Below are 15,755 nucleotides of genomic sequence, written 5' to 3'. Positions count from 1 at the left end.
ATTTCAGCATGGGTAGGAATACAGTTCTTATTTGTTTCAAGAAAATAAAACCACCTGAAAATTGCTTGCTGGAACAGTGTGTGGTTTTATTGGCTGATTTGAACAAAGATGAAAAATTAGTCACTTCACAGAGAATCAACCCAAAGGGAGTTGTAAGCAGTGACTGTGACGCTGGCATAGTAGGTGCTAGCTCTTGTCAAGGCTGTGGGAATCAGCTGAGAACTAACATACTCATAACTGGAAGCCAGACCCACTCGCCTGCATGTTAGTATTGGTCAAGACAGGTGTTAGACTTGTAAGGATGTGTTTAGTCTCTATAAAATGCTTAGAAATTGCTGCATGCATTAATCTGACTTGTAATGTCTGAATCCTGTGCTATAAGGTAATACGTAAATTTTGCTTTATAACTGTAAAAATGCCTGCTCTGAATGTGTGAACCCAGGCAGCAGAAGGGGTTGCCCCACCTATGAAGAAAGACTTTCAAAACTCAGTGGGCAATTGTGAAGCACCATGGTGCAAAGACTGAGCTAACGGCCCTCTCATGCCACTGAAGGTGTTACATGCAAGGAAGCTCGTCCCATCTGTTTGAATTCTGGAAGAAGAAAATAAAGACAGTTGACATGGAAATGCTTCTTCTCTTTGCTGTCCTTTTGGAACCACAGACTGTAACTCATTTGTGTATATAAATGGTGCCTGCTTTAACCTGTAAATGACTGATTTCTTTTTCCTAGTGAATAAATCCTTAGTTACTTTACCATAGGATTGGCTCCAAGCATTGCCTCTGGTGTGAGATTTGACAAACAAGTTGAGCTGGAGTAAGTGACTGGTCTCTTGGGACTGGAAGCAACCTGAATATTTTATGAACTTTGGGTGTAAGTGACCATTTATCGTTAATTCCCACTTGCCTGGATGGCAAGACAGACTGGAGAGCCCAAGGGGACAGTCTGTAACTCCACTGTAAGGCTATTTTAGTGCTTTAGGAGTTCAAACTTGTTACTGGGTTGGTGAAATCGAATTATATAACACACTATCATTTTGGGGTGTCTGCCCTGCATTCTGATAGCCTGCCCTGAGGTTGGCACTCACGGTCATAAACCACTGCAGACAGCGTGACATTGACTCTTTTAGCAGCTGAAATCAGTCTTCTACAAATCCACTGTCTAAAAAATGTGTTTTGAGACCTCAAGTGGAGGATAACAGACATATCACCCACTAGTGCAGTTTGAAAAGACAGAATGATGGTGAATGTAGTGTGGGTTTTGTGGAGTGGGTTTTTTTTAACTTTTCTTTTTTTTTCTTTCTTAATTTTAAACATCTGTTACATGGGCAGTAACAACAGAAAAAAGATCACATGGAAAATCTATTGAGCCCGTGGAATTAAGATCTTCCCAGAGCTTTATGTGGAGTTCCCCAGAATCTGTTATCCCTTAAAAAATAAGTTGAGCAAATTTCTAACCATGCAACATTCAGTATGTATGTAGAAATATACCACCTCCCACCAGCACTGACCAAAACCCTTATCTGCCAGAAGCAACAGAGAAAGATTTTAAAAGATCTAGACATAGCTTATGCTGTGTGTCTTCAGGCATCGCAGGAATAAAGCATATTTCGTACATTATGCAGCAAAAGGGAGCACCTCGTGCGAAAACGTGTATTCTGCTTGATTACAGTGGTCTATATTACATAGCCATAATCGGTAACCTATTCCGATGGATTCCAGGACAGCCACTTTTCATCTTCACGGGGTTAAGAACTGTCCTCAAAGATGCAGAACCTTCCTGCAGATTCTCCATGCTCCAGTTGCTTCCAGACAGGTGGCTGCTCCTGGCTCTACCTGCAGCTGCTCCTGAAAAGCACGTGAGAACTCCAGCTGGTACAGAATGCACTGCCTGTGCACTCAGCGGGATTTCTTGCAGCGATGCCATTTTGATTTTAGCTGCAATTTAAGGAGTTGGTTTTAATCTATGAAGCCTTCTTCCTGGCTGTCTTGGGGAACACCCCTGGCCTTGCATTCTTCTCCAACAGATGAAATCAGCTGAACCGGCAGACCCAAGATTTAAATGCCAAAGAGATATTGGTGCAGTATTCTCAGCTAAGGGTCCTCAGTTCTGGAATCTACCCCCTTTCCAATGGGCCACCTCATACCTGTCCCCCTCCAGCCAGGCATGCTGCAGGGCCCATTTACTTGCTTACCCCTTTCACAAGGGGGCCGGCTGGGGACACTGGAGGGCTTTTACATGCGAGGGGATGATTCAAATAGATTCAGGAGAGTGGCAGTCCAATAGCATCTCACGTCTTTGCACCGCTCTGTGATGGGATTTGTCTGCGTGCTCAGGGAATGGCAACACGCTCGCTTTGAACATGTACAGCATAAATCAAACCCAGCTGAACTGCTGATTTGAAAATGGCTCTCACTTCGCTGAGAGCTGACACCTTTAACCTGCTCTGCACAAATCATCCTGCTTTCCACTCCACACCTCATCTCAGCATCACGGACAGATGGGAACTGGCCCGTTATTAACAGCAAAGAGTTTTATAGACCACTTAGTCAACTGTGTTACCTTTGTCCTTGAGCTCACCTCTAGAAAAACTCAAACCCCTAACTCGGACAGCTCTCCTGGCTCTGGCTCGCCTTGTAGAGTCCCTTTCCTGGATCAAAACACTGCGATATTGTTTACATAGTGAATGAGAGAGATTTCATTATACAATATAAAGCCAACTCAGATAGTTCTGATACGAACCATCTCTCACCCATCTGAAAAATCCCAGCTGCCAGCATCTCCACTGAGTCAAACTAGGACACTACTTCTTGGTTTGCCTTCAGAGACTGTCTGTCAGAAACGCAACCATTTTCTCATCACCACATAGCAACACACCGCATAGAGATATGTTCAGTAAACTACACTTAAACAGGCCCATTGGTAAAATACACACATGTCTAAGGATGAAAAAGCTGCCATTTTATTAGACCATAAAATTAACCCTCTTCCCCCGGTAAAAGAGAATGAAAAGCCACCTTCCATTCTTGTGAGTGGGAATTACTCTGACTTTGCTATTATCGTACACATCTATAGCACCTTTCATTAGCCACTGCACACAGGAATCATTGCACCCACAACCAAAATGCATTCTCCTCGGGGATGGAATGTGGCATCTGTTTCAAAGGAACCAAAACAACTACATGACAATTTGGTACCTTGGCAATGAATATGTGATCATGACATAACCTACTTTTCACTGTGGGACCTCAGACTAAGCCTGCTGAGGCCAAAGGGCTTTTCTGTGTCAGGCTCTCAATGGGCTTCCGACGTGTGTCTCGACACAGAAGGCATGAATATGGCCGCACTGGACCAGATCCTCAGTGGATTTGACTTTACAACCACGAGGTTCTTTTAAGACAGGAAATTACACATTAAACTATGTTTTTTAAAAAGCAAACTGAAAACAAATTCTATCCTATGACATCAGATTACTTCCCACCCTGGCATCATTAATAGTGTTGAAACCGTTAGATCCACTGCACAGACCTCTGCTGCTTGAGCTAATGGTCAGAGGGGTAGCCTGGTTTCTCCTGTGTGGACCAACAATTCCAGGACTGAGACACACCATTTGCCAGCAGGTTTCACATCTCTGCTGACTGCAAAGCGGTGGTGAGAATCAGGAATCCTAGATTCTGTTTCTGAAGAGACGTGGGGCTCTAGGACCCTGAAAGCTGGGAGGAGCTGCAGCCTGAGCCAAATATCTACTTGGCAATTAAACAGGCCCTTAGCCCGACCCCTCTGAGCCACAGTCAGCTGCACAGACCAGCCGCAGCTGTCTAACTGTAGTGTAAACACACCCTTTGAGTCTATCATGTTAAGACAGGTTTTCTAATCCTTTAATCCTTCTCACGGCTCTTCTCTGAACCCTCTCCAACTTGAATTGTGGATACCAGACCTGGACACAGGATTCCATTAGCTGTGACACCAGTGCCAAATAAAATGACCACTCTCCTGTTGCTCCAGATTCCTAGGATCACATTAGCCCTTTTAGACGCAGCTTTGCACTGGGAGCTCATGTTCAGCTGATTATCCACGATGACTCCCAAATCTCTTTTGAGTGGCGCTGCTTCCCAGGCTAGAGTCCCCCATCCTGCAAGTATGACCTGCATTCTTTGTTCCTAGATGCATACATTTACGTTTAGCCATACTAAACGCATATGGGTTGCTTGCACCCCATTTACCAAGCAATCCAGATTGCTCTGAATCAGTGACCTGTCCCTTTCTTGTCTACCACTCCCCCAATTTTTTGGTCACCTGAAAACTCCATCAGGGATGATTTTATGTTTTCTTCCAGATCATTGATAACGATGTTAAATAGTGTAGGGCCAAGACCCAATCCTTGCAGGACCTTTCTGGAAACATACCCACTAAATGCTGATTATCCATTTCCAATGACATTTTGAGACCTGTCAATTAGCCAGTTTTTAAAAGTCTGGCCAATGTACTTAGTCACAATGACAAGACAAACCAGCTTCTAGCCACTAACTGTATCATCTGTTAAGTACCAATACCACACACTGTTTTGTAAGAGACAGACCCCAAAATGCTTGCAATCTACAGCTTGACAAAGAAAGTGAAACACAATGGGATACCCAGAAGTGCTGACTTAAAATGTTTCTTCCTGGTGCTGTGTTTTACTCTGATTAAGGTCCCTGACTGTGGCTTTGCAGAAGAACTAAGTCTAGTGGTATTATCATCTCTGGCTTTCAAATACTCATATTAAAAAAAGCAACATAGCCCACAAAGCTTTATCTGCTACTTGGTCACATAGTAAAATTTGACAAAGGATCCTGATTGTGCTAGCTGTATTTCTCTACTAGCAGCACAGCGTGTCTATAGTATAGCCATGGAAATGTTGTGGTTGGTAATACAGTATTCAGCACCTCAGAATTTCAATTTACACTCCAATATAGTTCCCCTGTTGAGCTGGTTGTGTTGCCATTTTCTTTTCCCCTAGCATTGCACCCTTGCCATATACGGCTGAGATAGAGCTAGCTGAACTGGGCTTATCTTGTTTTTCCAAGAAATGAAGGAAAGTTATTAAGTCTTATCTGTTAGCATCCCACTTTCTCTGACGTATCAAAAGAACATGGGCTCTCTGGGTGGGATTTGCAAACATCTTTACTCATTTATGCTCTTTGAAATTCCTGCCATTAGCTCCCACAATGAATATCTTCAGTGCAGTTCTGAGTTCGTGAGCACCAGTCCAATTCACCCAAGACATCCTATGCACAGGCAAACTCTTTTTTGCAGATTTAACTGAATTCCACAAAAAAGAGACACTTCCAGGTTTTATTTTAATTAAAAACATCATTTCTCTCTTTGCAAACTTTGAATGCTGTCATTTCCAGTCATTACTAGCATCTTTTCTCTGAGTTACAAATCAAATTAGTGACCAATCCTGCATGAGTGAAGTCAATTGGAGCGTGGCCATTAGTTTCAATGAGCTTTGGAGCAGCCACCCCCTAATAAACAATCAAGCAAAACATTGCAAAGAGCCCAGGACATCACACCCACATGGTGACTCATTCTAGTTCCTAACTTTAAAGGAATGAGCACTAATATTTGGATTGAGGGGGAGGGGAGAAAGTGTGCATTTGTATCTTAACACTGTTCGTTTGTAGTCCCAAGCGCTGCTATCAGGTGAATGAACATAAGAATTGAACGACAAGTGTTCTTTTTATGTGACAGTGGTGTTGCCAACTCTCATAGTTTTGTCACAAGTCTCATGATATTATAGTTTTCCTTAAAGCCCCAGCTCGTAGAGTCAAGTGGGATATCTGATGATTTCAGCTTTAATTTTTAAAGAAAAAATAAGTTTCTAGCCCTTGTGGCTGTGGAGAAAGCTTCAAAATGTGACACCCCCCCCCCCCCCCCCATGCACCCTACAGGCTCAAAAAGCAGAAGGCAAATAAAAAACACAAAACTATTATTTTTACTTCATCTGATGATTTTAAAGCCAATCTCATGATTTTTTAACATTTGGGCTTGGCAATACTGTGACAGTGCACATCAGATCTTCAAGGAATCTGTTCATTTTTTAGTAGTTATGGGTCAAATTCCCGCCCCCACAGTGCATTGCCCTTGAAATACAGAGAGATTAGATGAGATGGAAGTCAGGAGAGGGTTTGAGCCCTTCATCTCTCTTAAAGAAAGAAAGAAAGAAAGAAAGAAAGAGAAAATTTTTCGTTTGTGTACCTCCTGGTATCACTGCATGTTAAGTTCATGCCTCTGATAGTGGGCAGGGGTACAGAATTAGCAGCGGTATGAAGAGGAGAATTACAGCAGCCATACTCTGGCCGCCAGGAAGTCAGCCAGGGAGTAAAGTGGGCACATAGACCCCTGCTAGGTGAGAGCAGCCATGGAGAAAATGGAGAGCCTGCTCCAGCCCAGCTGGAGAAAATCCAGGAGCTACCTGAGCACCTGGCAGCAGCATCCCCTAGAGGGGCTAGAATACATTGTTTCAAAAGAGCACATGGTACCAGTATCAAATGCTGATAGAAATGGTTAGAGAAACCCCAGCAGCATATTCAATGATGAAGAAACCACCTGACATGGTGCGTGGAGAAGCTTTGCCTGTTGCGGAGAGGGTGCATGAGAGGACTCCCTGTGCAGGTAAAATAGTTGAGGGGTGTGTGTTGGAGCCGAGCACTGGGTAGCTACTGAGCTCTGCTTCCTAGAATCTGAGGTTTGGGTTGAAATATCGGAGGCTAAGGTAGCTGCCTATAAAAAATGTGCTCTATTGGTTGGGTGAATATCCTGACATCTGTCTGACTGCTCCACTACTCTGCATCCCCACAGTGCGTTTCTGTTGAATTGTCTCGGTTTGTCCCATCAGATCCAATCCTGCAAAGACTTACACAAGTGTTTAACCTTATTCACCGATAGGCATCACACAGAAGCCAGGGGCAGTGTTCACAATGTGTAAAGCCAAGCATGGGTGAGTCTATACTGTGATAAAAAACAAAACCATGGCAGCAAGTCTCAGAGCCCAGCTCCACTCCCTCAGGCCAGAGGGCTAAAAATAGCAATGTAGACATTTGGGCTTGGGCTGGGACCTTTCTGCCTCACGGACTCCCAGAGTCTTGGCACCAGCCCCAGCCCGAATGGCTACATTGCAATTTTATAGCCCCACACCCTGAGCCCAGCAAACTCGAGTCAGCTGACCCAAACCAGCCACGGTCGTGCCATTGGCCTTTCGTTGCAGTGGACATACCTCATGTGTCTAAATCAGTGCAGGATCAGGGTCTTCAATAGCATTCACCTTAGAACAGCGACCACATATTAGTTTGTGTTCTCTCTGCCAGAAAAAAAATAGACTAGTCAGAAAGGAGAAGGAATTAACAAATAATAGCAACCAGCGAGTACTGCTTATATCAGCCAGCTTTGGTCGCATCACTAATCAGAAGTTATAACAAGAAACGAGATCATTTGCCAAATGAACAACATTAAAAACTGGTTTCTTGTCAAAGAACTGAGAAGTTGCTGGTGCTACTTTCCCAGTGGTTGCCGGCCTATACAACCATCTGAGCCCCGAAGGAACCCAACACACTCCACAATGAAAGCAGCGCACAGGTTAGCTAGTGCAACTCTTCTTCCTCATTCCCAGTCAATGTTGTGTCAATATTTAGAAAGGGTAAACGGGACAAACCAGTTAATTTTAGGTCTGTCAGCGGGCAAGATAATGGACCAGCTTCCATGGGAATTAAGAATTAAAGGAGGGTAATGTAATTAACGCAAAGCAACATGGGTTTATGGAAAATAGATCCTGTCCAACTAACTTGATTTTTTTTAATAAGATTGCAAGTTTGGTTGATAATATTAGTGTTGATCTAATATACTTATACTTCTGTATGTTGTTTCACTTGGTATCACACAACATTTTGATTAAAAATCTAGAATATAAAATTACCATGGTACTTATTAAATGGATTAAAACTGGCTAAGTAATAGGTCCCAAAATGAAATGGGGAATCATTATTGAATTGGTGTGTTTCCAGAGGGGTCCCACAAGGGTCGGTTCTTGGCCCTACACGATTTAATATTTTTATCAATGACCAGAAAGAAAACATAAAATCATCACTGATAAAGTTTGCAGATGACACAAAAATTGGGGGAGTGGTAACTGATGAAGAGGACAGGTCACTGATACCTCTTTATTTGGCACAAGTGCTGAAATACTGTGTCCAGTTCTGGTGTCCACAACTCAAGAATGATATTGATAAATGGGAGAGGGTTCAGGGAAGAGCCATGAGAATGACTGAAGAATTATAAAATATGCCTTTTAGTGATTGACTTAAATAACTCAATCTATTTAGCTTAACAAAAAGAAGTTTAAGGGATGACTTGATTACAGTCTATAAGTATCTACATGGGGAACAAATATTTAAATGTGGGCCCTTCAATCTAGCAAAGACAGGTCTAACACGATCTAATGGCTGGAAGCTGATGCTAGACAAAGCTAGACTGAAAGGAAGGCGTAAGTTTTTAACAGTGAGAGTAATTAACCATTGGAACAATTTGCTAAGGGGCATGGTGGATTCTCCACCACTGACAATTTTAAACCAAGATTGGATGTTTCTCTAAAAGCTCTGCTCTAGGAGCTATTTTGGGGCTGTTCTTGGGCCTGTGTTATGCAGGAGGTCAGAGTAGATGATCACAATGGGCCCTTCTGGCCTCGGAATCTCTGACTCTGTTCTTTATTTCAGGGGAGCTGCTGGACAATCAGCACATTTGAAAACCAGGCCCTTTATTTAGGGGTTCAATTAACGCAGCCTAGCAGGAAGCTCTCGCATCAAAGAGAAGCAGCAAGGACAGTATGACTCAGACCTGTACTCCCTCATCACATTGGGCGTGCACTTAAATTGGTACTCATGGTTTAAGACATTAGCTAACCTGATGGCAAATTCTAGTATCAACACTACACAAATATTCCAGGGCACAAAAATTTGCTGTTAATTATGCTTAACCTTAAAGCTTTTGCACCCTGTTTAACCTAACAGTAGAATTCACCATCATGTTCTTTAATATATGTTTTTTAACCCATGTGAAAACATGACTAAAAATCCCAACTGTAGACATATTCAAAGAGATCAGAACTTCAAAACTTAGGGATTCACAAAAGGGACCTAGACTTAGTGTTGCAACAGCTAATGTTTAGATGTCCTGCTGCCCACTGGAACCCACAGCTCTAAGTTGGCTTCCCGGGCTCGCTACACAATGCATGGGGAGAGAGAGGGATTCACTAAAGCCAGCTTGCCAGTAGATGCCAAGGAGAGGGGCATGGCCTATGCCCAGCCCCTCAAAGGGAGTTAGGATGACTGGGTTCAAAGAAGAATTAGATAAACTGATGGCGGATAGGCCCATCAATAGCTATTAACAAAGATGGACAGGAACGCAATCCCAGGCTCTGGGTGTCCCTAAACCTCAGATTGCCAGAAGCTGGGACTGCACAACAGAGGATGGATCACTCAATAATTGCCCTGTTCTGTTCACTCCCTCTGAAGCACCTGGCATTGGCCACTGTCAGAAGACAGGATACTGGGCTAGATGGACCATTGGTCTGACCCAGCAGGACCATTTTTATGTTCTCTCCTAACCCACCGTACATCATCAGGAGAACCAGGCAAAATCAGACCCAGCATGTTTACTGCTCTGAGGAATTCCAGCAGGGCTGGTAGTAAATGGTCGCAGAATGGAGTCACAAATGGAATAGGATTAAAAGTATGTATCTAAGAAGAAAGACTGTCAACCACACTTACAGAAGGGGAGAAGCAATCCTGGGAAGCAATGACTCTGAAAAAGATTTGGGGGTTCTGGTGGATAATAGCTAAACATGAGCTCTCATTGTGACACTGTGGCCAAAAGAGCTAATGTGATCCTGCGAGGCATAAACAGGAGACTCTTGAGTAGAAAAACTCAACAGCTGTATTGCTATGGCACATCAGTGTAGACACTACCTATGCCAGTGGGAGGGCTTCTCTTGTCAGAGTAGGTAATTCACCTCCCTGAAAGGAGGTAGCTAAGCAGATGAAAGAATTCCTCAATCAACCTAGTACTGTCTACACCAGGGGTTAGGTAGGTGTAACTACGTCTCTCGGATGTGGATTTTTCACAACTCTTGAGAGAGGTAGCTATACTGATGTCAATTCCTAATGGAGAGCAAGCCGAGCTTCGGTGTAGACACCACTAGGCTGAGAGAAGAATTCTCCCATAAGCGCAGCTACCACATCTCCAGGGGGTAGATTTACTACAGCGATAGAAAACCTCCTTCTGCCACTGTAGCAAGTGTCCATACTACAGCGTTACAAGGGCATAGCTAAAGCACCGCAACTGTGCCGCTGTAGCGCTTGTGGTATAGACATACCCAAAGTGCCCTCCACGGCAGGTTTCTTAAACAAATGTCAGACACGGAGCCCAGTGTAGCAAGGAGAGGCAGCAGAAATCAATCCAAGCACAGGCTGGCTTCCCAATCTATCAGCAAAGGATCAACATCTCCTCCTGATACAGAGCACACAAGGAATCTGAACATTAACAGAAAGTATCTCACCTTTCAGATACACTGGAGAAACACCAATAAGATCTATGTTCAGGGTTGAGAAAGGCAAGAGAATTACTATTGTTGATATCCAAGTCCTTGCTTGTGACCCTCAGTCAGAAACAACCTAGAGTGGGAACAGAAAAAGGCACATTGGACATAGGATGGCAAAGCCCCTTGCAAACACACACAATTAGTATTCATGGGAAAGTATCACAAATAGTGATGCACACATAAGAACAGCCATATTGGGTCAGACCAATGGTGCATCTAGCCCAGTTCCAACTCACCTAACTGTTCCATACCCCTAATCATTTTTGTTGCACTTTTCTGTACCTTTTCCAATTCTGATATATCTTTTTTGAGATGGGGCGATCAGATCTGCACACAGTATTCAAGATGTGGGCATACCATGGATTTATAAAGAGGCAATGTGATATTTTCTGTCTTATTATCTATCCCTTTCCTAATGATTCCCAACATTCTGGTAGCTTTTTTGACTGCTGCTGCACATGGAGTGGATATTTTCAGAGAACTATCCACAATGACTCCAAGATCTCTTTTCTGAGTGGTATCAGCTAATTTAGACCCCACTGTTTTATAAGTATAGTTGGGATTATGTTTTCCAATGCACGTTATGTTGCATTTATCAACATTAAATTTCATCTGCAATTTTGTTGCCCAGTCTCCCAGTTTTGTAAGATCCCTTTGTAACTTTTCACAGTCTGCTTTGGACTTAACTATCTTGACTAGTTTTGTATCATCTGCAAATTTTGCCACCTCACTGTTTACCCCTTTTTCCAGATCATTTATGATACAGCTCTTATTTGTTACTGCAACTGGGCAAAATTTTTGGACCACAACATTTTTTTCAGTCCAAGATGCAGATTTGGATTGACCAAAACATTTCACGAATTTGTGTTGATTTTGTCAGTTTGTTTCAGTCGGAAAAAACCTAAAAGAGAAAAATCCAAAATCTTCAATATATTTTGTTCTGACATTTTCAAAATTAAACATTTTGGTTTTTCAATTCAAAACTACTTTGTTTTGAAATTTCCTTTAATTTTATAATTTCTTTTTAAATTAAAATGCTCAAAATAGAACAGAAACATTTCATTCAACCTGAGACAAAGTTTTTTGGGGGGATGTTTTTGGGAGGTGGGTTTTTTTGCCTTTTCGATTAGCCAAAACATTTTTTTTTAAATTCAGTTTTGTTCAGCTTGAACAATATTTTTTCAGGAATTGCCAGCAATCAAAAGTCTATTATTCACCTAGTTCTGTTTGTAACCCCTGTGCCAGGCAAGCATGGTAATGAAAGAAGCCCTGAGCATAACAGAAAACTACACAAGGTAAAGGAGCCCCTCATTCATATTAGGTCCAATCCTGCTCTCAATAAAGCGAATGGCAAAACTCCCGTTAACTTCAGTGGTGAATTAATCTCACCGATATAAAAGTTCATATTTAATGCCAAAATAGTTACTTTTACAGAGAGCTATAATTCCATCCAACTAGTCATAAGCAGAGCTGTTAGAAAATAGCTTTTTCCCCCATGGAAAATTTTAACAAATGGAAAAAAACCTTTTTAGTCAACATTTTTTGAGGAGATGGAGGGGCAAAATTCAAAAACCAAAACTTTCAGTCCAAAACTAAGAACTTCTCAATTTTCAGCTATTTGGTTTTTCAATGAAAACTCAAAATTTTCTGTGAAAAGCAGATATTTTTGCAAAAAAAACCCAAAGCCCTCAATTTGTCAAAAACCCAATTTTACTTTGAAAAAAATGATTTTGACAGTAACTTTTCAACTCGTCCTAATCATAAATATCAGGCAGTTGAGCTTTTGCCTAGGAAGTCCAGAGACTATTTATAATGTAAGATTAGGACAGCTGTTCAAAAAAAACAACTGACTCAGGCAAAGTTTAGACACATTGTGTTATTATTGTATTGTATTTTTGTTTGAACTAAAATATACTTAAAAATACCAGGCAAAAAATAAAGAATCTCTTTTCAGTTCTGAAGTGTTTTTCACCATAATTTTGTCTCTAGTTTCATATTAAGATCAAAGACCAGTTAAATGAGTCAACAAAAAAACACAGAAGACAGTAAACATCTCATAATTTTTTTAAAAATTGACAAACTGCCAGAGAGTAATTTATATCCTTTTTGAGTTTAACAAAACAGAGAGCAAAACTGTGTAATGCTCATGTAACAACACATTGGATGCTGGTAGTTTATGGGAAGTGTCATTTTACACACTGTTAAGTTGTCAAAACTATCGTGATGCAGGCCTGCTCACTGTGCAGGAATCCCATGAAAATTTAAAATAACTCCTTGCCTTCCCCCTTGACTTACCAAAGAGGCTTTCTTATCAGAATACAATTGCAACAATTTCTTAACATCTTGCAGCTTGTTCCTGAGTGCATTGAGTGAATGGGTGAGATAGTAACGTTGAGACTTGCCTAATTTTTGGATGACAATTTTTGGAGTCTGGGTCCAATTCTGCAATTTTCAAACAAAATTCTCATTGATTTTGGAATCAGGCCTTAATTCTCTTCCCCCTACACAAAAACCCCTCTATGCACTCAGCAAAAAGATCTTTTAATTAAACCCACTTTCTGTAGAAGAAATTCCATAACAGGACACTGCGTGGAACACCCTGATTTATTGTCACCACAGTCACTTCATGCTGTCGATCACAGTAAAGGGTGATGAGAAAACTGTGGCTATTGGATCCATACTACCAACAAATCCTTCTTTTAAGGGAGGAACTTGCTGGGAGTCTAACCCTCAAGCCCCACATCCTCCCACGTCACCTCAGCCTCCAGCTCGAATAGCTGGAGTGGGCAGCTCTGCCAGGGTTGGAGGAAGAATCCTTGCCCTGGCAGCTGCAGATGGCAGCAAATGTACTCAAGCAGTCATGGTGCTCCATGGCCCAAGCGTTCCCATTACAACGGGAGGCAATGGCCAATTGGTCTGTGCAATTAGTAGATTCACCTGCCCCTCTGCACATGTGGGCGCACGGAGCCCCTGCGGAGCTGGGTTACACAGCAACGGGAACCCTCTGCAACTTTTTTTCTCATCCGCCCCAGAAGCCTGAAGCAGAGAGATTTCTGTGTATCTAGTGCACTACACAGCATGGGGGGAGCAGCGGGGAGGATCTGCCCCAGAAGGAAGGATCACTGACATTCCTCCATTTAAACATTAGGAGAAGAAGGCCTCATGCTTTAGCATGAGATCCATCAGTTTACTGCAGTTTTCCTCTAGGAAGTGTCAGGCTCTGATTCTCCATTGCCTCGCTGTGTGCGGTCATTCACACCAGTGCACACTGAGTGTCTCAGATCAGAACCGGTGTAAAAGACTACACACATGGCAAGGCAATGGAAAATTGGACTCTTCGACTCCGATGTGGAAATCACAGAGATCTTGCTCTCGTGATACTGGAAAACAGTGGTTCTTAACCCTTATGTCTGCTCAGTTTATCAACAAACAAATCCGACAGGCTCTCAAGTACTGTAGGTTCTCAACTGAATTCATCCTTATGCACCATGAAATGGCAACAATGGATGGTCTGCAAAGGAAAGTGATTTTTCTCTGCATTCTTTAAAGCAAAAATCCTGTAGAGCCCCATCCAAGACCCAGTGAAATCAATGGGAATCTTGTCATGGATTTCAGTGGGAAGCGTCTCAGTGCCACAGTCAGAGCCACTGGCTTATATCTGCCAATCACCACTCCAAAGTCCTGTCCACACCCGGATAAAAGGTCTACTTTTACAACATGTTAGCTGACACATTTTAAAAGCCTTGGGTAAACAGGACAAATTGTGTTTTGGTATGTGGTAGAGCTAGCTGTGTTGCAGCCTAGGTCCTGTGCTAGCATTCACTTTGCCCTGTCTATAGCAAGGTTTTAAAACATCTTAGTTAAAACGTATCCACAAACAAATTTGAAAAATACATCTTTTATTCTGGTGTGAACAGGCCCTAAGGCAAACATAAGCCCCAATCCTGCAAACACTTGTGCAGGTGCTTAACTTCAAGCACGCGAGTATTACCATTGGCCCTCAGTCCAGATTTAGCGCACACGGCAAACCTTAGCAACCAACAACTAAACTGACACTGAGACAGAGTGTGCAACCAAACTAAACACTGGGGACATCATTAAAGAAAGGAAAATGGAAGCAAAACAATTGTACTGACCTCCGATTGTGGTAGCTACACAAGCTATTGTTCTGCAGGGAGAATGGCAAAGTCACTGTATTCATGAGTCTTTGAAGTATTATTTAGTTGTATTACCACAGCTCCTGGGAGTCCTAGCCATGGACTAGGTCCCCACTGATTCATAGATTATAAAGCCAGAAATGAGCATTGTGATCATCTAGTCTGACCTCTGGAATAACACAGACCATAGGACTTCCCTGAATAATTCCTGTTTGAACTAGGCTGCACTAGGCATTGTACAAACTTGGAACAAAAAGATGTTCCCTGTACCAAAGAGCTGACAAATTAAGTATGAGACAACAGGTGGGTATAAAGAGAAGGGGGAGAACAAGGAAACAATGAGACATTAGTGATCAACTTGATTAGCAGTGATATCTGCACACCATCAGCCTACCTGCTGTCAAGTTTTTCTGAGCATCAATGTATTAATTATTAAATCAATCAAAAAGTCAAAAAATTGAAAAAGTGGCAAGTCAGTGTCTTCCCTGGCTAAGCTACTGTGAGACTGAAATAGATAAGTGAAAAGGCAAGTTTCTCCACACTTGAAAATGTCAAGAAAGTCAGTCAGTTCGAAAGAACATCTGGGAAACACATTTGTGTTGTTAATAAAAAGAAAGTGTTTCAAAATTGATGCCAATATACTTTGCTCCTTTGGAGGGTTTTTTGTCTTTTCAGTTCCTGCTAAATGCATGATCCCAGAGAGAAGCATTTTCTCACTATTAGCAATCTCCGAAGGGACCCTGCCTGCCATTTAGAGAGGCTGTTGTCTGACAAGTACAGAAGACTGAAATGCAAAAATCAGTACAATATAAACTAACTATACCCCTGAGCACTGCGACCCAGAGACTTTGATTAGCCACACAGTATTGCATTTCTTAGAGGAATGGTGCATTATTACACACATTATAGAAAATCTTCCATGTAATGAAGATTAAAACTGTACTCCGGTCTTTTGAAGGTAAATGG

General features: G+C 42.1%; 1 long non-coding RNA gene across 1 annotated transcript in view; it reads right to left on the bottom strand.

Moving 5' to 3' along the window:
• Positions 1-1,626: 1,626 nt before the first annotated feature.
• LOC137143188 (uncharacterized) overlaps positions 1,627-15,755 on the bottom strand; it is a 47,308-nt gene continuing 33,179 nt past the window's right edge. Inside the window, exons 2-4 of the long non-coding RNA XR_010917120.1 lie at positions 10,591-10,705; positions 7,258-7,341; positions 1,627-1,846 (exon numbers count right to left, since the gene is read on the bottom strand). This is a non-coding gene — a long non-coding RNA (uncharacterized lncRNA). The remainder of the gene's footprint in view (positions 1,847-7,257; positions 7,342-10,590; positions 10,706-15,755) is intronic.

This window comes from Emydura macquarii, unplaced genomic scaffold (assembly GCF_026122565.2).
Source record: "Emydura macquarii macquarii isolate MOO-44397 ecotype Brisbane River unplaced genomic scaffold, CSIRO-AGI_Emac_v2 contig_3305, whole genome shotgun sequence".
Lineage (NCBI taxonomy): Eukaryota > Metazoa > Chordata > Testudines > Chelidae > Emydura > Emydura macquarii.
The sequence above is the reverse complement of the archived record's forward strand: the minus strand, read 5'-3'. Positions and strand labels throughout refer to the sequence as shown.